Source organism: Halictus rubicundus, chromosome 15 (assembly GCF_050948215.1).
Source record: "Halictus rubicundus isolate RS-2024b chromosome 15, iyHalRubi1_principal, whole genome shotgun sequence".
Lineage (NCBI taxonomy): Eukaryota > Metazoa > Arthropoda > Insecta > Hymenoptera > Halictidae > Halictus > Halictus rubicundus.
Window position 1 is genome coordinate 8,730,512 of NC_135163.1, and position 26,614 is coordinate 8,757,125.

Consider the following 26,614-nt stretch of genomic DNA (forward strand, 5'->3'; position numbering starts at 1 on the left):
AATTGTATTCGAAATTATAGTGGTTCCACCAGAACGGGGCGGATTTCGGAATTTTTTTAAACGAAACCAAGAAACCTACGGTTTTCAAAATTTGTGGATGTATTTTACAATTTTTAGAGCATAAGCTGTAATTTTTTCATGCAGATATGACGACTACATCCAAAGTTGGAGGGGAGCTTTACAATATAATTTTCTTGACTTTGGAAATTGATAAGTTTTCTTTAATAGTTGAACTAGCTAAATAATTCTTGTTCTGGATATAAACGAGGAGTTCAACAAGTTTGAAAAAGTTCGGCGGTGCAATTGTTCTTTAATCGTAGTTTAACCAGCTCCGAAAACTGCGTTGAAAAAGTTGTTTGTGACAGGTGACCATAAAAGTGTAACTTGAGGTTGTCAAGCATGCGAATTTAAATAATAGAATACGCAAATAGGACTGTTTGTCACACGACTCTACGTGAGATCTATTTTTACAGCTAGGTATGTGAATTAATAAAAGCTCCGCGGTACCGGCATAAAACTTTGTAACGTTGCATAAACAGGGACGAATCGCAGACTGATATTACCGCGGCTGTTTGTCGCAGTTGGTGGACGAATTAGTATGCACAGGTGGCTATAGTGCGCCGTCGCTTTCACCGAAGGAAAGTTTTTAAGTGTCTTTATAAATAGACCGCGGGTTACATAAGGCATCGGTTGGATTCCAGAGAAGTAAGTGGAGAAGACCCGTCCATGGTCAGACAAGTGGAATAGACGGCAGGTTATTAAATCGCTGGACAGACACGCCCGTGAGAATCGTGGCAACAAAAATAGGCTGCGCGCTGTAAGGCAACGGGAAAGTTTTCGATCCTCTCGACAGTTTAGAATTCGATTAAACCGCCGGAAAGTTTGGAAACTGTTTAAAAATGTTATTAATATTCTCCCTCCCCGAGAAGTTCCGGGAAAGTTAACGAGATCTCGGGGAAGTCGCTTTTCCCGTTGATCGCGTCGATGATATATTTTCGTTCGCGACCACTATTGTCATTTGCCCAACCATATTTTCCATCGATCGTGCTTACTCGGTTGGTTCGATATGAATTATGGATGGCGAAACGACAGTATTGTTCTTCCCATGAATGTGTCATATCGCCGAACGAAACGTTTCGCGCGGTTCCTCGCGCGGCTGATATTGTGTTAACGGGGCAGAGTGGTAAGATTGGTTAACAAGTTTCAAGGCAGAATTGTTCCGCTGACGTAGTTTCGCGTTCACACTACAGCTGTTCCCTTCGTGGCGACGCGACACTGCGTTGCAAATAATTTATTCGCGAGCGACAACGCGCAGACCGCACACGTAAAGACGCTCTGTTAACTGTGCATTGTTAGTGGTAGTTCGCGGTTTACCAGCTGAACGTCGACGATAATGACTAGAACTGAAAAATAATTCAACCGGGTCGAACATTGTGGAATCATGTACCATTCCAGAAATTACAATGGAGCGCGAGTCTCTAATGCTGTTTCTCAAAGTAATAACTTGGAAATTATAGTAGCTAAGTAGTGGTAGAGACAAGAAAGCTGAAAGCTATATGAAAACCGAGAAGAAAGTATTGAGTCTCGTTTAATAGCTATGGTTGGTTCGATGCGAAGTCGATCATTCAGGTTAAGCAACGTGTCCTCGAGTTACCGGAAAAGATGGGTGACCGCAGGACTTTTTCTCAATTTCTCTTTCGGTGACCACACTGAGATCAAATCCTATGATCTGGTGACCACTAAGTTAAAGTCCTATGATCTGGTGACCACTAAGATAAAGTCCTATGATCTGGTGACCATTGGGATTAAGTTCTATGACCTATGCTCTCTGAGAGATCAAGCCCTATGATCTATGACCAACCAAAGGAATCGACTTCTATGATCACAAGTGGGACTACAAAATCAAGTTCTACGATCAGACCTCGCACACGAAGTTCTACGACCCAAATAGCAAATTCATGAGCATGTGACCACGTTAAGATGGACTCCTATGACCATATTATGATCCAACTGGTATTATCCTTAGGAGTGTTCGGAAATGATGATTCTACAGCCAGATCAGAAAGTCGAACTTAATCATTCACGGCCTTCTGAATCCCCCGAAGTTTCAATACACACAGAGTCAATGAAGTACGAAATCGACGAATTACTCGAAGACGAAGATCTCCAAACAGAAATCGTCCAAAGACGACTAAGCCGAGTTCCCACCGGGGGTGACTAAAGTACTCGGCAAGTTCCCTGGTAGCACGCTTCCCCGGAGAACTATCAAACCGGTCCACTGTAGGGACTTACATAATTCACCCATGGGCACAAAACGCGAGAAGGTCGAGAATAATAACCGTCCGCGAGAGAACGCGTGTATCATCTGTAATTCTGCCGCAACGATTTAATTTCCCTGTTGTTTGACGCGTACACGTAGTCCTTAGCCGCGTTTCCCCATGTATAATTCAGCGAGTTTGTACAACCGTCCGCAAAGAACGCGACTGAGGGGCTCTGTGACTCTGTATACGTGTGTACGTATATGTTTGCAAGTATGCGTATTGAAAGGGCGCGCGCGCACATGCGAGTATGTCGGCGTCGTGTCAAGGTCGCTCGACCCTTGAAGAACCGACCTTCCGCATGTGTGTGTGTCTGTGTGTGTGCTCGCTGCTACTCGAGCTTTAGCGGACGCGCATAATGGTCATGAAGCTGTAAAGTATAACGTATGTGTACACATGCGAGCAACGCAAATGGGCGCCCGTATGTACCGCGTTGGAAACGCCGAGAGTTCTACCGTCGCATAATTGCGAGCCACTAAACGGCGGCTGCACTTCCCGTTCTGGAATCCGAAGATGGGCTAACGACGAATCTGCGACTGGACGAGGAAATTAGGTTCGTTAAATCACGATTTTCCACGTGGTTCTGACGTCTGGTGCCATTCGGTTCCATGTTGATTCTATTCGGTTCCAGCTGTTCCCATTTAGTTCTGGTTAATTCCATTGGGTTCCAGTCGATTGCATCTAGTTTCAGTTAACTCCATTCGGTTCCAGTTGACTTCTGCTGGTTCTAATTTATTCCGCTTAATTCCATCTGGTTCCAGTGGACTCCACTTGATTCTAGTTGATTCTATCCCGGTTCCAGTTGATTCCACTTGGTTCCAGGTGTTCCACTTGATTAAAGTTTCTTCCCCTTAATTCCAGTTAATTCCACTTAATCCCGCTTGATTCCACTTGATTCGATCAGAGTTCCCGTAGGACTTCAAGTTCAGGAGACATAAGCTCGTTTTGCTGTTGACGTAATTGGTTGTAACATACGGTAATTTCGGTCCTAAATGAAACCGTCTATTCTGTCTAAGTAGACTGCGCTAACTGCGATCAGGAATAACTGCAAGAAATCGATAGTCCAGTTAGAACAAGTCAAACGAATAAATTGTTTGTCGGAGTTGATTCAACTTGAACAATTAATTGACTGAAGAGAAACACAGCGACCAGAAGCCAATCAGTCGCTATTAAGGGCCAGCCGTAAGGTTCCCCGTTGAACTTCCGAAGACGGACCGCGAAGCGCGCACTTTGGAAGTTCGAGGGCCGCAAAGCTATCGGGCGCGATAAGGATCGATTAAAGCCGAGCAGAGGGCCAATGCAGGGGCGGGTGCAGCGGCGCCTAACTGTTCATTACGCGCCGATAGTCGAGGACTATGGAACGAGCACGGACACAAGCCATGCCGTTAAACGCGATCCCTTAAAACGTCCCTTGAACTGCGTTTTAAACCACCGAGGACGTTCCAGTCCACAAAAATATTTTACTGCTGGACGCGAAATATTTACGCAAATTTGTTCACGCAATTTTATTTTGCCCAATAATTCACAGAACGTAAATGACAGACCCTCAAGTTCACCGTGAGTACAATTTTGCGATTGTACTTTGTGCCTGTCTAATAATCCAAATAACCTAAATTATCGATCCTCGGGTAATTTATTAGTCTCTCTCTAGCGCCCATTAATCTTCTTAAACGAGCGATGATAGACTTACCGTTTACTTTGAATAAAATGTTCCTCATTCAATCTTATCCTGTCCGTCTAATAGTACAAAGAACGTGAATTATTGACCCTGAGCCAATCACGCGGAGTGTCTCTAGCATACCATTAATCTTTTCGAATGCACCATGCCAGTGACTCACGTTCGCTGTGAACAAAATTGTCGTCATTCAATTTGATTCTACGTCTATTTAATAATCGACCGAATGACATTATCGACATGATTGATCTTCAACGAATTTCGTTTAAACGTGTCGCCCCATTTGCTTTCAAGGATTAAAAGAAAAACAATTCTCGTTAGCCTGGTCAGAAAATAATTCACAAAACCGAGGTTTCACGAGGCCTTCGACGAGAGTGAAGTGGAAACGCATTTCAATGGTTCACGTTTGAAAATCGGGATCGAAAAATTTGTGTCTCAATCGTTTAGGGGTAAGACACAGTTTTCCAGACGATATTCTTGTTTACCTTCGATGGGGCGTCGTCGCTTTTATTCCCATCGTTCTTCCGGCCGCGAACGTTCGCCATGCGCCGCATTGTGATTTAGTATCTAATCATATCGACTTTCGCGTCACGGAGGAAATGAATTACGTCCAGCGCGGAATCGATTATTCCATATTTCACGGCGAGCCAGCTCTCTCGCCGAGCCAATTTTATTCGTTGAATCGTTGAATACATTCTTGAGCACGCGGCATCCTCTCAGCTGCGAGATAACTTCGTGCCGCGTCGTCCACGATAGACGGATCTTCATGCAAATTCCCCGTTTTTGTACATCATATTCTACGGGGAAATTCATTTCGATTAGAACGCCGTTTCCGCGCACTTGTGCCTGTATTTTATAAATTTACCACGGATATTCTAACAATTTTCAATTTTCTCTCGCCGCCGGGGAAACGCGCTGCCCCTCGAATCCGCGGTAATTTTGTGTAAACATGTGAGCGTGGTTCTTAACGGAGATGCATAACAACAACGGTGGCTCCAAGAATGCTGCACAAAGCGATACGTATTTTTTGAAGAATTTTTCCTGTGAGAATTAAACAATTTTAACCCTCGGACTAGTGTGACTGTAACGTTGGAAGGTTCGAGATTTGCGTTGATCAAACACACGTACGCCCTCGAAAACCCAGCTAAACGAAACAATTTAAGGGCGGATCCCGGAGCAACAACTCTTCCAAAGTTCCCCCATTTTTTCCGGCGGCCTTATAAACAGAGCCACCGGTGCTCTTTAACGAATCCCCTAAATCTCCGGCGAACAAAGAAACGAGAAGAGAAGAGAGAGAGAGAGCACGGTCTCGGGAACCAATTCGCAATTTCCAGCGAAACTTAACCGTGGAAGTTATTGTTGCGCTCGTTTCGGCGTTTCTCGTTATTTACACGGACAACGGTCTCCCGCGAGCAAAGCTGTGCTCTTTGTGCCGCTTGTAATTAATATCGAAAATATCCCGCTGATATACGCATCTCTCCGACGTAACAAGCGTAAAAATATACCGAAGAAGAACGAACAAAATCTCCGGAAAAACATTCCAGCCTCCGAACGATTTTATCTTCAAAATTCGAGAAGCAAAAATTTAAATAAATTCAGAAGAAAAGAAATAAATTTGAGAAATGATTAAAAGAAGAAATTCACTTGTGTTTAATTCCCGTTCGTAGAAATTTTTTGGAAAACTGTTCTCTGAATTCTCTTTCAGAGATTGATTTCACTTCCAGGAGTGCGAACGCAGTTTGGTCGGACTTGGAGGACGCGCTCGGTGTTTTTGCCTGTCTAAATAAGGAATCAGAGTGGCGAGGCAGACCGTATAGATTAAGAGTCATCTGCAGCTGATTAGAGGGAAAGGGGACGCGGCGATCGATTCGAATGATTGGCACCGTTGCAGCTTGTCCGCCATGTAATATGCAAGCCTCGGTGCAATTCTCGCGACAGCGTGTCGCGGCCGCCACTCGACGACGCCTGTTGCTGCTGTTTACAGCGACCTGGTGCAACAGTTGAGGACAGCAAGAACCCTCGTTCGACTCTTAATTGCTTTATGAACGCTCGAACGACGGAGTCGGCGCTTTTTATGCGGGCCTTGAAGGCGCGACCACCCCTTCCTTCGCCTTCTATTTTCAATTTGCTGATGGACTCCGTTGCAGCTTCCATCGGGAGCGCGTTCAGAAACTCATCGATAGATTGTTAGCCATTTCTCGCGCATTCCCATTTTTCTAGATTACCCTTTACAAATTTTAAAACCAGGCAGAAATTTGTTTCGCTCGTAAATGGAGAGTACAGACGACATTTTTGTGACTTGGATTCGCGGAAATTTGCCTGTACAAAATTCTTTCGGTGGCGATCTTCACGGTTTCTCGTGGTTTCATTTTCGCGACGAGGGATCCCGAGTTTCGCGAGCGATAAAAGCAACACAGGGTAACGTCAATTAATTAAAGTTTGATATTCCCTTAAGCCGGGGGTGAGTCAGTCGTGATGAAAGACGTCGTTCTATAAAAACGCGGAGGAAAGTCGATTCTGCTTAAACTCCCGAGGGATTCCACGGTGGTTAATTGAGTTTCTGCTTATCGCAGCCCGGCTCTTGTTCTTTCTCACCTGATCTGTCGATCGTTGGCAGGCTCCTGCTGTTAATGCGGGCAGGATATTAAATTGATTTTTATCTTCTGTTAAGCTCCTGCAGGGTTGAAAGCCACCACCTGCATGCCGACGGTGGATCTTCAACTTCTGGGGGGTGGGGCAGGGGTAATACTCTCGATCACGCGAGACGCCCTCTCTCTCTCTCTCTCTCTCTCTCTCTTATCAGTTAATTGATTTTGGCTCCTTCGGAGCGTGGCTCCTCCAGCCCTGAAGCATGCTCCGCTGCCGCTATGCCGTTCTGGTTCTCTGTTGCGACCCAGGACCAGGTAATCGAGAAACCCGACGAACCCGCCGGCCATTAATTCGATCCCTGGACATCATAAACCGAGATTCGTGGACAGCTGAGCCTCGCCCGACATCGGATCCTGTTCATTGTTACGGGGACTCGTTTCAGGATATCGTAAACCCTTCGGGTTCATATTCTGGAATGGCTGACTGGAATTAATAGCGTCTGAAATTAATTTTTAGACGATGTTCGACGTTGAAATGTTGCAAGATAAACTCTTGGATTAGTTGTAAATAGACAGCGGATTTTTGATAGACAGTGGGGGTAGTTCTGGGACTTTTATCGGCTAGCCATTTTTTGGACATATGTAAAGTATTGACTCTGTGTTGACTGTCGCTCGAGCAAAGTATCTATAAAAATAACAAACCCAACCCCTACAACTATACTACTTATACTTCACTCTTTTTTTAAATTTTTACAATTTTTAGTCTTACTAAAAAATTGCCAATTAATTAATGCTTCTGGAAGGACTAGAAGAATCTACAGGATTGCCTGTATTTCTTTGTTTTCGCTTTCCAAAATGAAGACGCGTGAGAAATGAATGGAAAGAGAGGCTGGAGCGTGGGATAGTAAACAATCAGGATTAAAAATAAATCGGTACGGATGGAAAGCGAAGATGTCCGAGGGGCGCGACCGACGCGACTATACTTAGCAGCGTCGCTGACCCGAATCGCTCCTGCGTCGCGTTAGTAGGACAGCCTTGATCCTTTTATTCAGTGTCTCCCGGCGGCGTAACTTCGGAATCGATACCTCCGACATCCTCAGGGTCAGCCCCCGACCAACGGCCAATTTAAAAACTTCACGCCGGCCTGAATAAAACATCCCCGTGAATGCGATGGCCGCACGAAAAATGGCCTTCGCCGGGGATCTTGCCTCGATGGAAATCTGTCGCGTCTCATCTCGTCATTCAGATCGACGAGCTCGGGATTAAACCTGACGCAAAAACACATTTGTCATATCAACGTATTATACCCACCGACTATTGTGTTTCATAATTTTTAAAACTCCCCGGGCTAGAGACTATTTAACCCTTTGCACTCGAAGCTATTTTAACTCCAAAACGAAAGGTTTCTTCCGACCTAGAATATTTCCCTTCTATATATATTTTTTCATGTTCTACATATGAAAATGATGCAATTTGCTTGTACAATACTGAATTGTTCAGTAATTTACTAAATACAAGCAAATTTAATAATGTAAAAAATATTTGGAATAATGATACAGCAATTTTTAGTGGCAATTTTACAGTCGCCATTCGAGTGCTAAGGGTTAATGGATCTTTCAATTGCGACAAGTCAATTTCAATTGTGGTCCACCGGAGTCACCCCCAGTAACGTTGTCTAACAATTTCATTTAGGATTAGGAGATTGTATCTCCCGACGATTCATTTAAAAAATATATATATGAAACTTTGGAAATACCGCCCAGGATCGACAGCCAGGAGGGTGCGTTTGATCCTCTCTCTTTCCACCAAGCCTGTTGCTCCACCCCCGCGAAGATGACAGACGATGCGTCCTCGATTTCCGTCCGCGAACCTGCGCCCCTCTTTTCAACCCTCTTTGCAACCCGTTTCCGAACCCCTCGGCGTTTCCGCCCGGGCATTGCCGCGCGGAAGCTTGCACTCTCGTCCGTTCTTCCCTGCTCGTCCCTGCTCGTCCCTGCACGCTCCCGACGATCAATACCCACCTGACCGACGTATATACACGCGCGGCTGCTGCCCGACTGGCAGGTGCACACGCACTGCGCAGGTGTGCGTCCCGAAAACGGCCTACAAGCCGACGACGCCGATTTCTCAAAACTACCCCCACCTCCAAGATTTTCAAATGTTTAACAAAACGGTGAAAGCAATTTTTAGTCGCTTTTCTGGGAGAAAATTAATAGCTTACCCAGCGGAAGTCTATCAACCCCTTAACAAATAATTACTTTTGGAAGTATAAACTAGGAGTTCATAAATTAGTCACTTCACTACCACCCCTAAAATCCATAAATATTTACAAATAATTCCGCCATTCCAGAGCTTTAACAAAATGTTTAACGGAATTGTGCAAATACAGTGGACGATAAAACGATTATAGTACATATTTTTCCACCATGCCCACCGTAAATGTACATTTCTAATTTTCAGGATCGTTTGACAAGATTTCGAACAGCGATCGTCACTAGTAATTAATACCGTTCAACCAGCCGACCAGTTAAAATTGCAGCATTCCGGAACCGAAACAAAGCGTCGCCATGAGGATCGGCGTTTGTGACGTACAATCGCGATCGAGATAATTACAGGCGGGTTCTGGGCCAACGATCGTCGAAAGTAACTGATAATCGGATTAACCGTTACGTTTCAATCCGGGCGCGATTAGCGTGTTATCAGACACGAAATTTTGGCAACTGCGAGAACGGGGGCAGGATTCACCGTGGAAATCGGTGCCAAGTGAATCGAACGTTGATTCGGGGAGCCGTTTCAGCTCCGTTTGACGGACTCGGCGCGTCGCGACGCCTCGGTGCAAGCTCTCGACGGATCGGGAACACGGTTTGCCTGCGGTTCGCTCGTTTGTGGATTCGCACGGAAGTTGGCGGGTACGTTAGCAACGCGTTTGAACCGATGGCTTAATTCCGTTGGTTTGAGTTCGTTGAAAGGGGTTTCGAGTTGTTTGGCACCGACCTGCTTGCCGACAGATTAGGACGATTGCCTCGAAATACAGCGTCTACTCGATACTTGTTCACAAAACGGGTCTGCCCAGTGACAAGTATCGGATAGAAGATTCTTTGATACACTGCCGAATGAACAAAGCTCACCCCGTGGCAGTGGGGGTAGTTCTGGGACTTTTATCGGCTAGATAACACTTGGGACATATATCGAGTATCAGAAACGGACCACTGGCGACTCGAATGCAATAACGAAAATTTAGAACGCTCTCTGCAAATCTGAGTAATTTGTATGAAAGTTCCACTGAATTATGTTCACCTACCAATAAGTCGCCTAAGCAAGCAAGCCTCCCATCCGGTTCGAGATTGTTGAAAGAAGATTAGAGTGGTTTAACATGGGTTTACGCTCGCAGATACGACGCAGGATGCAGAAGCTCAACTTCAGAAGTTCGCCGATTAATTTCGGAGAACAGATTAGGTACCATAAACTGAAAAGGCTGTAATGAAGACGCTCTTCGGTTATTAATTACCGGCTCGCTTTATTTTCACTGAAAGTTTTCTGGGACCGAGATGCTTCGCGTCCAGGAGCACAGAATTAAGTATCTGGTATCCTGGTACCCGAGAGAACGGAATCTACAAAAATTAATCGATCACAACGATTCAAAGGGAATAAGGGCACTGAAGACACTCGCGCGCTCTTAATGTTCAATTAATCGAAACGGTTCATCTCCCTCGGCGCCCATTCCACCGCCCTTTCTCCCGCCCTGACGAAGTCCTTTGAAGTCGAAGGCTCTTTCGCGATGCTCACTCCTTTGTCGAACTTCTGCGAGATCCGAGCAACGCTGCCAGTTATCCTTTCGCCGAATATTCGCGAAGAAAGGACTCGAGAGGGAACCGGTTCCCAGAGGCGAAGTAAAGAAGTCCTTCGCGAAAAAATTGGATCTTCACGACGCGTTTTCGGTTTTCGAAACCGTCGGAATCTTGTTTCGAGAGGGCGACGATGCTCGACGAAGCACGACAAGAAAAGGGACAAAATCGAATGGACACGGACGAAGGGTCAAAGAAACGCTCGACGAAAACGGGCAAGCTTGCCGACCGGAAGAACCTTGGATCAATTAGACAATGCCGGAAGAGGGACATTAATCAACGAAATAGCTCAGTCTCGCGGCCATTGTGCCGTTAAACGGCTACGGGACTGCGAAACGGCAGCGTTCGGATAATCGCGACTCATGCTACGAATAATTAGCTTGACCCGACTGGTGTAAATTTCGGGCTGACACGCGGATTAGCGCTGTTATTGTTGCTCTTGCAAACAAACCCTTTGGATCGAAACGAATCGGGAATGGTCCGAATGCTGGCGGAAATTTAATGGCGAAGAGTGAAGAGGAAAATTAAATGAAATTATTGTAGTTAATTCGTCGTTGATTGCGATCGTCAATAATTATATAAAAAGAGTATTTATTGCATCAAAATCTAATTTTATGCTGTATTTACCGTATTATATCTCTGTGTTGATATTTTATTTATGTAAGGACTAAAAACAATACGTCTGACGTACGGGCAGTATTTTTTTATAGCAAATGTTTTGCTTGTATAATTACATGATATTTTAGTGTTGTTTATTATTATATACCCTCGCTAACAATCTGTTCAAACATCGAAAACAGTGCCCGACATGTGAGCACTGATTTACTATGAATACAAAATTATAATTCACAACATTTCCAATGATTCCTGCATTAATGTTTCTGTAATTCCTTTTGATTTACGACACCCTTCGCCGGTCAGACCAAGCAAGATGGCTTCCGTGCGCAGGGGAAATAAAATTGGAGTAAATGTTTACCGCGGAGAAAGAAAATTGAACGGGGGATTGGCAAATAAGCTGTAGGAATTTAATATGGAGAATATACGAGTGGAACAGAAGCCGAGTATTCATACGCTCGGAAGAAATAAGACGACAGAGTTATGGCGCCATAACTGTGGATCCTCTGTAACCTTGATCGAGCTAAATGTCAGGCAAAGATTGCACACGCTCGAATTTATAACTGCTTTTATACTGCCGGTTCGATTCGGTTACGCGATGACAGTCGGATTCGAACGTGTCAACAGATATTCTACGTTTCGCCCGGCGAGAATGATTAATTTATAAAATAATTGTGTTGCGCGTATCGACTACTGACCGACACCGTGTAATCCTAACTTCGTTAAAATGGAACGAAGTTGATTGAATTGCAGATTTAACATCAACTCGCGGCGTGCAATTTGTATTTTTGGCGCTCCGAAGTTCCGGGCCGATATAAAATGCTGTTTTATGCAATATCGCGATTGGAAAAGCTCTGTCGGCGCAGTGTTTGCTATTGTTATTGAGCAATCGCGTTCTACGATTTGCATTTTAAAGTTCCGAACAAAATGAAATGCACCTTTATGAAACAATTGAAAATCTCCGTTGGTACACCGTGCACTATTTTTTTAGTGAAACCATCGGCATGCAATTTGCATTTTAAAGTGTTATACCGATATCGCACTACACAATTTCCGATCTTTGTGAACGCGTAGAGGACATGTGAAGGTCATTCCGTTTTTCTAAACGGAACTAAATATTTTTCTGTGTATTTATTTCATTTTACTTTCAGTTGACCTTCGCATGTCCTCTACGCGTCCGCCCACGAAGAGAAATGATTAACACGAGATTATGCCACCCTGGAAACCGAAGCAAATTTCGTCCTACACAATGTTCTCTATCACCAATAGCAACCGAGTCATTCGGGTTTGAAATGGCTCGCTGTGTGTACACCGCTGGCTCGACGAAAATAGCTCTACCCAGATTTATAATAACAAGCTCTACGAGAGAGCAAATTTATGTTTCATAAATATAAGATGACTCTCATCCGTCACATATACTTTACGAATTCCTTGTCCCCGGTTGGAAAATTTAAATAAAATTCTAATAAAGCGGTAGACGCCGGTGGCAGCGTCACAGTCTTCCGAATACTCGAAAATTTTGCAAATCTGACAGCTATATTAAACCGTTTCACCGGGAGTTCTTTAACAGCTTCACGTAATTTTATGCAACTTTATTAAGAACTACTTGCTTATGCAATAGGGAAACCGGCGCGGACACTGTTACAGTCACCGTGACGTAACTTTTGCGATGGCTGCTGGAGCAGACAGGCAAAGTAACGTGTGGATTGTTCGCTTCGGATGGAAAACTTTTGAACGTAATTAATTTGATAAAATACGAAATATCCCAGTACCTCGGCCGTTCTTGTTTTACTCCTTAAATTAACCAAGTGTCGTGTTATTTGAATTTTTATAAAATAATCTATAACAGTAGAAATCAACACAGGGTTTCGCAATAACACAAGCCCACTTAGTCACACATGTAGAATATTTTTACAGGACATTTTCCACTCGACGAAAGTAAATTTCGAATAAATAATTCAGAAAATTCTCGCATTAGCACAAGAATTCACAGCACCACACCACTGACCCACTGAATCACACTCGCGCACACGTATAGAACCACACTGAGACAGCAGCTCGCAATAATTTAATCGCGCGCCGAGCGAAAGCAAAACAACATAAGCGTACACGAGAATGTCACCTTTTAGCGTCGCGGTAATTACGCGATCGGCGACGATAAGACCCGAGGACGGGCGAAATTAAAATGGCGGCGAGGACGCGGGTCGTGGATCGGTGTGTATCGTGCGTTGCAGAAAATTTTATTACCCCGTTGTCACGATAATAAAGTTCCGGGCGATCGATTCACCCTCGCCATTGTCCGCGGATGAACGGGATCGAGTTTTTTTTTTCTCCATGGTACCTGTTTCCGGTCGCGTAACCGTTCGTCTCTCCGCGTTACACAAGCCCTGCCAGCGAAATATGCTAATTAAATCGTTTAATTAAACTACGAGGGTGCGCGTATCGCTGACCGACCGAAACCACCCTCGGAATTTAATTGCGCGTCGAACCGGCCGCGACTTTTACGCCGGGAATATTTCCTGCGGGTTTACTATTATGAACCCCGTGTCTGGTCCCGGGGTGTTCAACAGTCTGTTCGACCCTCCCGCCGCGTTAATGAAGCTGTAAAAGACCGGAATTGATTGTTATTCCGTTACGACCCCCCACGGCTAGCCGCGCTGATTGCGACATTGTTTTTCTTTTTTTTTTTTTAAAGGCCTCGTTAAACCGGAAATATTTGTAACGCGGGACGATTTTTAATCTGGGATTCCGCAGATGTGCTAATGTTTGCGGTCGAGGTTTTTCGAAAATATTACAAATAATTTCCTCGAACTATTAACCCTTAGCACTCGAGTGGTGACTCTGAAGCACCGCTACAAATTGTTGTGGCATTATTTCAAGGAAATTACAAAAAATATTACAAAATATTTGTTACATTGCAAAATTTGTATTTAATAGATCACGAAACATTTAAATATTATATGTGGAAATCGGATCGGTTTCGTACGAATAAAATGAAAATATTCCAAGACGGAAGAAAAATTTAGTTTTAGAATGAAAATAGCACCGAGTGCAAAGGGTTAACACTAAACCTACCGAGCCTTAAAAGTAACTAACACATGTTGTCTTATGAAAATGACGAGATTGAATTTATTTGGATTTCGTGCGCGGTTCGTATTATGATACATTCTCTCCTAAATGTATTTACTGAAATATTTAAAGCACTTTTACAATTTGAGTAATTGTGAAATAAAACATCTGGAACGGTCATTTTGACCGGCGGTGGTAGGTTTAGTGTTAAATTCTATTTTCACCCTCCGTCGCGGTGGGGGTAAGCTCGAGTCAATATGTACAGTTTTATTCCGATCTAAGATTGACGACTTCTTATTTCGAAGTAAGAAAATCGCTATATCCCCTCTTCATCCGAAATACGTCGAGAGCCGGTCCCGAGCCATCGCCTTATATCGAAAGAGAACTTCCGTCTCTTTCCGGAAGAAACCTGAAAGGAAATTCTGGCTAGCTGTGAAATAATCTAGCACAATTTGCTCGTAAATGAACTTATTAAAGATCGTTCAATTCCGTCCTTTCACGGCGGAATAAAAATTGTAGAATTTACGGAAAGACGCGAGGCAGTATTCATGAGGTGGCAAAATAATCTCTCTGCTTTCAGATTCTGATTGCATTGAATAAAAAAAAAGTATTTATAAGGAGCGTTCTCTAATTCCATCAAGGCAGCAGAGCTTCGGCGAGCTGTAGGCCGAGGCGAAGTGTCCCCGAACGGAAAACGTGATCGCGTCTCAGGTGAAAAACGCACCGGGCAAATCCCCACGGGTAATTGCGAGAGCAGGGCAATTCCCATCCGGAATCGCGACAATCTTCTCGCGGGACGATGGGGCTTTCCGGGCACGCGGGAACCGATTTACGGTTGCGTCACGTCCGCCGTTTGTTGGTTTTCCCGAGACTGTGATCCGGTCTGCGTTCCTGGGAACGAAATGTCTCTCCTGTCTCTTTCTCTCTCTCTCTCTCTCTATCTCTCTCTATATTCCCTTTTTGCAACGGCCGTGTCGCCGTTTCTCTCCGCGTAATTGCGATCGAACGAGCTCCACCGTATAATTCCTCGAGCAACGACGCGCGATTCGACGATCGATGAAATTCATGAGCCGGGCCCGGCTGACGAGTGAATTTCATTTCTTCGGGCTGGTTTCAAAGGCTCTGTCAATCTTCAACGGGCGCACTTGCCAAGCCACGCTCGTCGGAGCCATTGTTCAAACGTTTCTCGTCGAAGTCCGACTTTCCGCCGAGCTCTGTCGACTGGAAAGTGCTTTTGAAAATTATTTTACCACCGCGGAATGCGACCCGTGTTTCTCGTGTTGAAATTTTTCGCCGTTGGCGGGGCGGAAATGTGCTTTTGTAATCTGTCGGTGAAACTGCTTTGGGCAAAGAAATATTCCGTGTGATCAATTTTTGTTTGCCATGTACGTTCGAATATTCTGAATTGTTTCGTGGACTTCAATTCTGTCGGTCTTTTTACTGTTTCTAATTGCAGTCGTTTTTCCTATTTGCTGTATTTTAAAGTGCCTTGACTTTTTTTCTTTTATTGTTACGTAAGAAGGCATCGTTGACGAGTGCGGGGTCCAGAAGGGACTTTTTGTTACTGTCTCCGGCCCTTGGCGCCCATTGTTTGCGCGACGAAAATATCGTCCGTGTTTAGGAACGATCGGACACACACGGGGGCTGGCGAAATTGTTTGTCGGTATCGTTTGCCCTGCCCGACGCCCTGTAACGGAGACACTATTCTGGGCTTGGCCTGTGTACTCGCCAGGGTTCGATGGACGCTCGGCTGTTAACCGAGCTGACCGAAATTTGCAGTAGAAACATTCTGGATACTATTTGTCCCGTAGCTAGCCGCTGGAAATAAATCTGAGCTAAATGGGAAAAATATTACAGACCGTATTAAAATATTAACACGTTGATCGCCACGTCAGCCATATGTGGCTGACGGAATTATTCGTGCAGGTTTTAAAACGAATTTTTACGTTGATATATTCATTGTACCGAACTTAATTAGGATCTGTAACATGCAAGAAAGTTCGAGGATTACTCGGTATCGTACATTTAATTTTTTCCAATTTTATGGAATTTTTGGGGTTTCTAGTTTGGCGTTCAAAGTCAATCAAATCAATGTCCCCGTACCTGTATTGTAATCTCAAGTCAAGTCTTGATAAAATCTTGATTAAGTGAAGTCTTGATCTAAGCCCAATCCTCAGGTCCGAGCTGTGACATAGATCGTGCAGATCAAGACGTTACCGTAGTATGCACGCTGAGAGATTGTGACACAAAGTTGGCCCATTTATTTTCTTGTGACCATTTTTGCATTATTTCTGTAGCGGTAGTTCTCTCTGTGCTGAACATTTCGCGCGCCATATTGAAGGACAGGACCTTTTAAAGCGTCCGTGTAATTTTCCCGGAGACACTCCGGCCTGTTTCTTTCTTCCTTTTTGAATATTACGTTTCCTTCGCGCGTTGTTTCATATTAATCACCGAAGAGAGGGAACGACATTTTTTCCAACGGCACCCGGCCGGTTCTCTTTCGTTCGTTCCAGTTTTTCGTCGGTCTCCGGCTTACGCAAATAATTACGTAAATTCTTCCGCCTCGACAAAGCCAGACGTTTTACGTAACTTCCCTCTCGCAGTCGCTAAAAACGACCCGGCCGTGTCGGATTCGCCTGCTAGGGCAACGGGAAACTTGTTCGCATTGCCTCACAAAGACTACGTTCATAAATTCTTTAGAGTCGCGGAGAACCGACCAGAAAAGGTGCGATCATTCAGAGTCTCGCTCGGGGAAACAACTGTTTAACACTATCGAAACAGGCCATCGCAAAAACCGTTGCGATTTATTAGCAATATTATAGCAAATATTGAATTTTCAAGTTGACAGAGGAAATGAATTCGATATGTAAATATTAAATCTTCAAATTGACAGGAAGTATTAGTCCAACATACCACCGTAAATGTTAACTTTTTAATTTGACAGGGGACATCAGCTCAATATATCATTGTAAATATTAATTCTAGGTGAATTCATCATTGTAAATATTAATTCTAGGTGAATTCATCATTGTAAATATTAATTCTTTAAATTGACAGAGAATTGAGAATTTAATTCTTTAAATTGACAGAGACTTAAGAATTTAATTCTTTAAAGATCCGCGGTCTAGCGATGAACAATATAAGGGGAGTTGTTTCTACAGCAAATTCAACTGAATAATTTAATAACACTCCAATTTGCGGTGCAGGAAGCTTCAGAATTTCCTCTAGAAGTCGAGAAAGAATTTCCTCGATTTCGTTTGATTTTTAAGGGGTGGTGCACCGGATTAGAAAGATTGTATAAAACAGTAATTTTGTAGGGTGGCTCGCTCTCTTCCGGCGAGTAATTTGTCCCCTAATTTAGCAGTAAAGTTCAAAGATAATACGGCATTAAAGTTTACGCGAAATTCCTCGCGGCGCGCGTGTTCCACGAGGGTAGTTTCGCCCTCTATTTACATGAGAGGGATCAGGTCAAGGCTGAAGCCGCGTGACCTGTTACCGGTTGGTTTCCTCGTGGTTTTATCGCTCCGCGAAACGGTAACAGGCTATCAAAGCGGTTTACTGCTTGCTCGGAGCACCATAAACAAACGTGTTGCGTAATATTCTGTCATTGAAAGGGTTTGAGAAGTCAACCATATTCTCTCTCCCGTTGGAGATGTTCGTGAGCATGATCGCACTCTGCTTGCCACGTGTACCATTTCAGGATCTCACTGTGACTCAACATTGTAATGTTCTCAACATTGACAGGAGATAATTGTTGACGTCGCAATAAAGGGAAAAAATATCGAGCAATTTTTACATATTCAAGACTGACTAGTTTGAATTTTATCAGGGAATGCAAAGAAAATTCTTTGTTTAAAAAAAAAAAGAATTAAACACTTCTACTGAGAGAAAAGATTAATGATCCGTGAGGTATCATCGTTTCACAAAAATAATGATTTCTCATCCCTTAGCAGAGCGTGGTTTCGATCCACGGACCTCTGGGTTATGGGCCCAGCACGCTTCCACTGCGCCACTCTGCTGTTGTGATTATGACAGTTTTATTAGCGTTCATTTTGAAAATTTCCTAGGTGCATTGATCGATCGTTGGTTCTAATTTCCAGTCGAGTTTGCTAATTATTCCTAAATATATCGGAACCCTAGAATAATTCTTCGATAGCGTTTATCCTTTTCGAACATCTCACACCATAATTTCATCCCCTAAGCAATAAGAAGTTCACAATAATAAATACTTCATTTTCCAAGTCTGAAGTAAGATCAGTCCAGATTCGGTCCGGTAAAAAATAATTTTTCTTTTTAAATTTTTAATTTTGCTGCTCAATGGCGGAATGTGTAACGAAACGTCCCGTCGATTAGGCTTCTCTCTGACATCCTTTAATGCCTTGTCCTTCCGCGGAGGACCGCTTCACTTCCGGCCGTGTCATCGTTACCGCGTCGCGTCGCAAATAATGGCGGCCAAGGAAATGGAGTCGCGCAATCAATATTTGAAAAACCATCCTCTCGGTTGCTCTCGCAGACATCGCGATAAAAAAAGAAAATATCTGTTCGGTGTACCGGGGCGAAATAAAAATTTATTGCATATTGCCCGAGCCCTGGTCCGCGGAGCCTCGAGAGTTTAACGAGTTTCCGAAACTTATTACGCGCGGTTGTGTTTGGGAAAGTGGTCTGTGCGCAGGGAAGTTAACGAAAGTACCCAGCTGGATTCAACATTACACTATTATTACAACATTCTGTGGGAACAGAATCTATCTGAGCAGATACCGATCAAAAGCATCTTTTCTTTATCTGAATAAATTGTACGCTGGTAATACTGTACACCACACATCGAAAAATATTCTCAAGGTTACAGTAAAACATTGCTAACAACATTTCCACTTGAAATACGTATGAATATTGCACGAAAACAAGTTGAGAAATAAATGGGATTTCTGGTCGCGTCGAATTCTAATTAATGGGTACGTCAACGGGTTATGCGAAATCCGCGGTCCATAAATTCCGGTAAAAATGCGTAAGATGTGATTAAGGCAGAGAACAAAATGCCGGAGAGAGTAGTATATTTTCGAAATTACAGGAGTTCCGTTTTACGCGAGAAACAAATGGGACTTGCAATTACTTGCATTTACATAGAGCACATCGTGCACGGAACACAGTTTTTGGTCGTCGATTTTCCACAACGTCCGTACTTCGATTAACGATGGTCAAATTTCCTTTTTTTTTTCCTTTCCCGTCAACTCCCACGGGGGAACGCGTTTACCAGCGATATTTTATATTTAGTTTGCGCGCGCCGATCATTCTGTTCGCTTGTTTTCCTTTTACGTCCGTCGATTTTTCGGTCTCTCCTTCGGTTCGTCGCGAATAAATATTTCCCCAGCGAAGGACAAAGGGACGCGCACGCGCACGCGCACGCGCGCGAAAACCGGCAACAAAACCGTTCGTCGGAATGTTTTCGTTTCGTCGACACGATGGAATTCCTGATGACGTTTATTCGAGTCGCGAGTCGATCTATGGCGGCAACGTCGTTTACGGTATTTGTTTAATAGTTTTTCCTGCCGGGGAATGTTTAATTCGATGCGATAGCCAAATACAATGCGCTAAATCTGGATGATATTTAGAAGCGACGTCGTTATACAAACACACGTCACTATTCTTATCGGTTTGGGCTTTTAATTGTAATGTTTTTTACTGAATTTCACAGCTCAATTCACGACCAAACATAAAAATTATGCTCCTCCATCGGGCGGGAGATTCCTCGTGGAAAAAGTGAAACAACCAATATCAATGTTTAATTGCAACAAAGCACGAATAAATTACCGTCAACGATAAAATTGTGTGTTTGCGCACGCTTCTCCTCGGGCAGTTGCAAATTACCTCGTGGCATAAATGCACAAAAATCCGCAGTGCAATCGCGCTGGCATCGGTCGGCGATGTTTCATTAAAAAAATATATTAAACGTGCGTGTCGCGAGCGTATCGAGATTGCTGTACGATCCAACGAGTCGATAAAATATTTATAAATACAAATGCGCAGCTCGCAATTATTATCTAACATCGCGAACTCTGTCTCTCACCGATTACGAGTTCGATAAACTGTTTCCGGTTAGAACGTCGCCGACCATTTAGAATGTTCTGACCGATTAGGCGCAACGTTGAAACAGTTTATTTCATTCGCGGTAATAATACTACAGCAGTGACGAAGGACGAATGCGTGTACGTTAATTTTGCGTGTGCTTCTTAATTACCACAGGCCCACATAAATCTCAATTACCGTTCTATTCCTTGTGAACGAATATTTCTGTTCGAGCAACTATTAATCCCCATTATTTTTCATTTCCATTCGACCTAGTAAATACATAAGAAAACTTAATTTAATTTTAACCCTTGATAAAGTAGACTGGGGTCTGTCTCCCGTGACCCCAAAAAATTTCTCTACACTATTGTGATTAGTTGCTCTGAGAAAATTGATGCAGAATCTCAGAGATTTTAGCTTTCATATATTTATTTCATCGAAGCAGACAATTTTCATTTTTCATGAGAATCCACCTACACGTTCCGAGAAATAAGCGGTGACGTTGAATTTTAAGTGTACTTGTACGTCGAAGGGCGAATTCGTAGCGCAAATCTGCAAACAAATTATTCAGTTCGCTGGAACGCCTAATTCGACAGGAAAATAATACTGGGACGACGAAGGACGCCCGGCGTCTACGTTGATCCTGCGTGCCTCGAGGTTACCATGCGCGAACGTGAATTCCGGCTGCGGAAACGCGGAGGCGAAAGCAAATATTATGATCCCCGTTTTGGGGAGGCGGTGTTGACACGGTTAATATAATATTTTCGTGAAACGCGACGGAATAACGTCGCTCAACGTGCCTACGCGCGATCCTCGCCCGGAATGAGCGACGCTTCAGCCGCCGGCTCGTTCCGAAGGAGCTGACAGCGCTGCGCACTGTGTCCTTGTCATCTGCAGACTGCTTTCACGTTGACATGAACAATTCCGAGAACCCTGTGTCGATAGGAACGCCCGACTTTCTGTCCAAAAATCTACCCTCAACGGTAGCCATTTTCTGGTCAATATTTAAATTTTCTACACTATTTTTATCAATTGAAAAGAACGGGAATCAAGTGGAATGAACAGATCTTTTACCGTTAAAAATACCTATTTCATCGAACTTGCCTTTACTATCGAATACTTTTCTCCTCGGGTTAACATTGCAATTTCCAGCGGCAAGAAAGTCACGTTCGCGTGACGCCGGCCGATGACCTGTAATTAATACGCGCGGATCGATTAAACGCATCGACCGCTTCAGGGTATAATCAAGTTAATGGAAAAATGTTGAACAACGCCGCGTAATCGTACGTAATAACACGCTGGTAATCAAGCGGAAGCTCTCGGGAAAAGCTCTCCTTCGTCCCGGCTACGAAAATCGAAATTCCGACGTCGTAACTCCCGTTCCCGTATTTTTTTCTCTTACTCTTTGTCTTACTCCGACGATCATAATTACATTCTTGTGTACGGAGATACGCAAGAAGGAATTTTTGCTCCTCAAAGGCGGAAAGTCTAAGTATCGTCGTTCGAAACCGAGAGAAACGGAACGCCATTTTTATCATGGCGATTATTATATTATGAACTGTTATATTGTAACAATTTCACCAGAGGTCCGCACTCCACGGAATCGTACAAATCTCCAGCTCAATTTTGCAACGTATAAAAGGGACGACGTGGCTAAAGGGCCGCGTGTACTTTCCCGTTCAGGGCACTCGGCAGGTGTCCAGCTTTCGAAGTGGTTAAATAAATTCGACAGACTGAATGGCTCTCGACCGCAATTTATTTCTCACGATATCGATGCCTTCATCTCGAGAACCGCTCGTCCATCTTAGGTTTCGCGTGACCGAGTCCACTCGACGACGGCGAAACCTATGCGAAAAATTTCTCCCGAGAACTCGAAAGGCTACTTTTCTATACCAAATGGACGAAAAAAATGGGGAAAAAATTACGATCGAAGATCGTCCTGCCTGAGCCTCGAAGCTCGCGATCGATATCCGCCGAGGGCTACGTGCAGCAGATCCTTGAAAAGAATCTTTCAGGGTTTTCTCCTTTTTAGAAGCGTACCGCGCTCGTTTACGAATCGTTTTACCAGATTCAGAGAGAAAATGAAAAAGATTGGATCAATCGACGGATCAAAGCAGTTTTCGTTTTGTTGCCGTGCTTTTTGGTACTTTCACATTCCCGGGAATTTATTTAACCACTTCTTTCATGGAGTGAGAAGTAAGATTTTAGAAATCGTCAACATAAAAATTGTCCGAATCAATTCGAAGCCACAGAAATTAAATTTATATTCTATCAATAATTTTATAATTCTTCTGTATCTTCAATTTTATATCTGAGTTACAGTGTTTTGCAATGAACACATCTCTCACTGCAATTAATAAAAAGAAAAGAAGAAAACACAACATCGACAGTGTGGTTAGAATACTGTCTGACCACTTCCAGCCCATTCTACTTAAACCGCTTAAGGAGGAGAAACTGATGGAAACATGCTTTTAAAAAGCATCCTCGAAGCTCGATTTTTCACTGTCCTTTCCAAGATTAAATCGTGGACGTTTCCACGATTATCGAGTAATTATCAGTAATTATCCGAGCCCCGTAGATTTGTCTTGCAATCGGGTTGCAGTCGCAAAATCGGAACGTAGGCCGAGTAGACGGGAAAAATAAAGGAAGAAACACAGCGAAAATTCAGGCGAGCCTCGAACGCGCCGTTTCCGCTCGAATGTAAATGCGGGCCGGCTGTTTAATGCAAATGGACGACGCGACATATTTTTTCGTCGGGGAAGTTGGAGACGCGGCAGACACCGGTGACGCTGAATGACGGAAAGTTTCTTCCTGTGTTCGTTCGTTCCCCATTCGGCCGGCGTGCAGCCCGCTCAATGCGAAAAAGCTTGTCGCGCGAGTTAAGTGTCGCCCGTTGTCCGCCTTCAATGCAAATCCACGGGAATTCTAATTGTGCGAAACTGCCGTTCGTAAGCCCTTCCGACACGCTCACGCGCGCGCGCACACATGGACGAAGAACATTTTTGTCAGCGTCGTTTGTCGTCTCGATTTTTATTCTTCTTCCCGGAACGTGGAAGGACAATTTGTTGTTGCCGGGTTGCCAATTTTTGCACGAAAAATTTTCTGCTGGCACATCCAACTTCTGTTTTACACGATTTCGAAGTGACACGGTCCGAAGAAAAGATACGTGCATGCAGGCGTCAAACGAAAAATTGTTATTATTATACTTTCTTTCGATTTATATTTACAGAAATTACCCCCTCCCCGTTTGTACCAGTTATTCTGTACACCCTATACTCGGGTGTACTGTATCCCGGGTATTTATTTACTTCAACATCGTGCTTCGAAATATTGAATGGCGGCTGTATATATTGACTTGTACTCCTACATTTGTTAGTTCTAGTCTTCTGCCTGTTTTAATGTCGAAAGTTGCGGCTTCGACTGCAGCACAATTGTACACAAAAATTCTGCTAACAGCACTCAACGAAATTAGCAAACAACTCGAGAAAAATATTAAACACTTTATTGAATTAAAGGTAGGGTAAAAATTTCCTCGTGTAAAACATGCTCTCTCGCTCTCCTCTGTTTTTACGAATGCTCTCTCCTAAACGAGGATATTTATTTTTCAAAATCGAGCGCGAATTTCATGAATGTGAAATCAGAAAATATCCACTGGAATCCGACAACGAACGAATGTCGTTTAATTCGCTCAAAATTGACAGCGTTGCGAAAGCCATCGATTACAAGGGATTAAAAAACCGTTGTTGTAACCGGCCGGAATAAACTGCATCTTGTTAAAAGGACTGTTTTTCCGTGGAAAAATATTACCAGCGATCCGCGACTACCCTTTAATAAATAATTCGCACTCCTATTTCGCTCCACCCCCGGGAGCGAATTTTCCTTCCTTTTTTCTCTCTCGCGATTTCGCCCTCCCCCGTTCTGGTTTCCCTTTTTTTGCTGGCTTTTTACTTTTTTACACGAGTGACCTCGGCACATTAACGAGCAAGATCGAGAACGGACGATTAATACTGATCCCTCTTGAAACGCTTTCGAGCCGCCATCAATTATTCCTCGCGTGTGACGATTCCGACTTAATTCGAATCTAAGTAATTTTCGATAAATTCTATAGATAGCTCGGCTTTCAGTATACTCCTCGAAAGTGCCTCCGCAAAATCCTGCGAAAATAGCCTCGACTTTTCGCGAGAGGAGCTCGCAAAAGTGTGCCATCCTTCTTTTCAATAATTTTCCTAAAAATGAATTCTTCGATTGTAAAAGCGAAAATCATTTAATATGTTAATGATGCGTCTAAAAGAACAAACACGTTTTCATTTAACTTCTGTTTCTTAAAGTTGACCCGCAAGAAACTTTCTATTTTGCATGCTGATCAACCAAGTTGGTTGCAACCTAGTTACTGTCCGACCAATTTCAGCTCATTCTACTTAACGGGTTACATAGATTATAAAACTCTTAGAATAAATTCAGCATATTTTAAAGAGCTATATTCCGAGCTCCACAGGAAGGATCGATGCTACAATGATTCAAAACCACGGGGAAGATCGATATTTCGCTCATAAAACGCACCCTTCGTGAAAGAAGCAATTATCGTGTTCGGTTTCGATTTTCCACGGACTAGCAAACACAAAGGGGTTTCCCGGTGACTTGGCAAGGCTGGTCAAAAGCGAAAATCGTTGAACATGTTAAAAACTATGCGCCGGGGGGACTTCTGCGCCAGCCGAATTCTATCGTCCCGGGTTTCGATTTTCACTGTCAAAGCTGGCGCGTCCGGTGTTGGCAGTCTAGCCGGCACCCGGTTTGGATCTCGTCGCCGGAAATCGGAGAGAAACGAAAACACCGGAAACTAAATATTTGCGCGAGAAACAATGGAGAGCGTCGAAACGAGCATCGGGCCAACGAGAGATCAACGGGGGGGACCCGTTGCTCCGCGAATTCTATCAAAAGTCACGCGCGTTCGATCCATCATCCTCGTATGTGCGCGCATGTTCGTCTCTGTATGTCCCTGCGCGTCTATTTGTGTGCGGTTTTTTCCTGTTTTCTTTCGCCGTTGGACCCTCTCTTCCATTCGTTCCTAAACGATCGTCGAAATTGCTGATATCGGAGCCGCTATTCACTTCTGATCACTGTTTATTCTACAAAGCCTTTCATGCACTCCGCTGGCCAATTAAACAGAGTGGATCCCGGTTTGCTTTCGGTCGGGTCTGGCCCACCATTGTTCGGTGCTTAACTTCCCGCGAGCTGAAAACCCTCGGAACACGCGTGTACCGATAGTGCCAGCGCGAACGTGCTGAGAAGTATTGCCACCCCCGCTATAATCGGGGATCAGCCGGATTTTTATTTGTCGTTGAGCTCTGCAACCATTCGGTCTGCGGGGACAACAAATCGCAGCGAGCAGGAAGCTTAATCGCAAACGATTAATTCTTAATCAACACCGAACCCACCGAGATGCATCCAGAACGTTGAACCTATCGTACGAATATTTTTCACAATTAATATTACAATGTTAAAAATTCTCAACAACAGCTTACTTCCTTCGTCTTACGTGCCGGTGTTAATTTATTAATTAACAACGCCAGGAGAAAGCCAGGCCAGCGTCAGGTCCCGAACAAAGGGAGCATCGGGATCGGCGCTGTTAATTAGTTATCAGGCCATCGAGTGCGAGTAACGACCCTAACGATGCTTATCGAGCCAAGCTTGGAAGGACGGGGAGAGCTCGCGCAGCACCGTAATGCATTTCTATAGTTGCTGTCGAGCACTCAGCCCGACCGATAACGACTCCTTTCGCGGGACCAATAGCGGAGCTTCCTTCCGTTTTCACCGTATCCACTCCCTGGGAACCGGAGCTTCCTTTTACCGAGATAAACTTCGTCCTGTAACTTTTCGTTTCGAGTTTCGGCGCTTCTCGCGTGGGCGGCCACCCCGGCCCGTTGAGACCCGTGTGCACTGGGTGTCCGGAAACGAACAATCCACTTCCGTACACCCTGTCACTTCAATTTTTTTTTCAAACGATCCGACATTTGCTGGTGAAAGTCTAAGTGGAAATATCAATTGATAGTCAGACGCGAGTAATTTCATCTCTAAGGAGAATTGTCGATCATTGGTCGAACGTAAGCTATTTTCATCTCTAAGTGGAAATATCAACCAATTATCGGACACTAGTTGTTTAACCTGCATGTACCACTTAATGAACAGACATAAGCTGTTTAACCTTTAAGTTAACCTGCCAATAATCGGACGTAAGCTATTCGATCTCTAGGCAGAAATGTCAATCAGTAATCAGGCATTAGCTAATTGATCTCTAACTAGAAATGTCAATCAGTATTAAGGCATTAGCTGTTTGCCCTCCAAGCACAAATGTCGATCAAATAATAAGACACAATGTACATAGTCCTTGTGTAACAAAAAGAGAACGAATATTCTGTGTATAAACAACACTTCCAGAAAGCA

At 43.9% G+C, this 26,614-nt stretch overlaps 1 protein-coding gene and 1 non-coding gene across 2 annotated transcripts in view; one reads left to right on the forward strand and one right to left on the reverse strand.

Annotated features, from left to right (window-relative positions):
- The window catches only part of LOC143361498 (uncharacterized), a 123,935-nt gene that overhangs the window by 69,882 nt on the left and 27,439 nt on the right, over positions 1 to 26,614 (forward strand). The gene's annotated exons all lie outside the window — the stretch shown is intronic.
- On the reverse strand, positions 18,058 to 18,129 carry Trnam-cau (transfer RNA methionine (anticodon CAU)). The gene has a single exon. It is a non-coding gene; the product is annotated as a tRNA-Met (tRNA).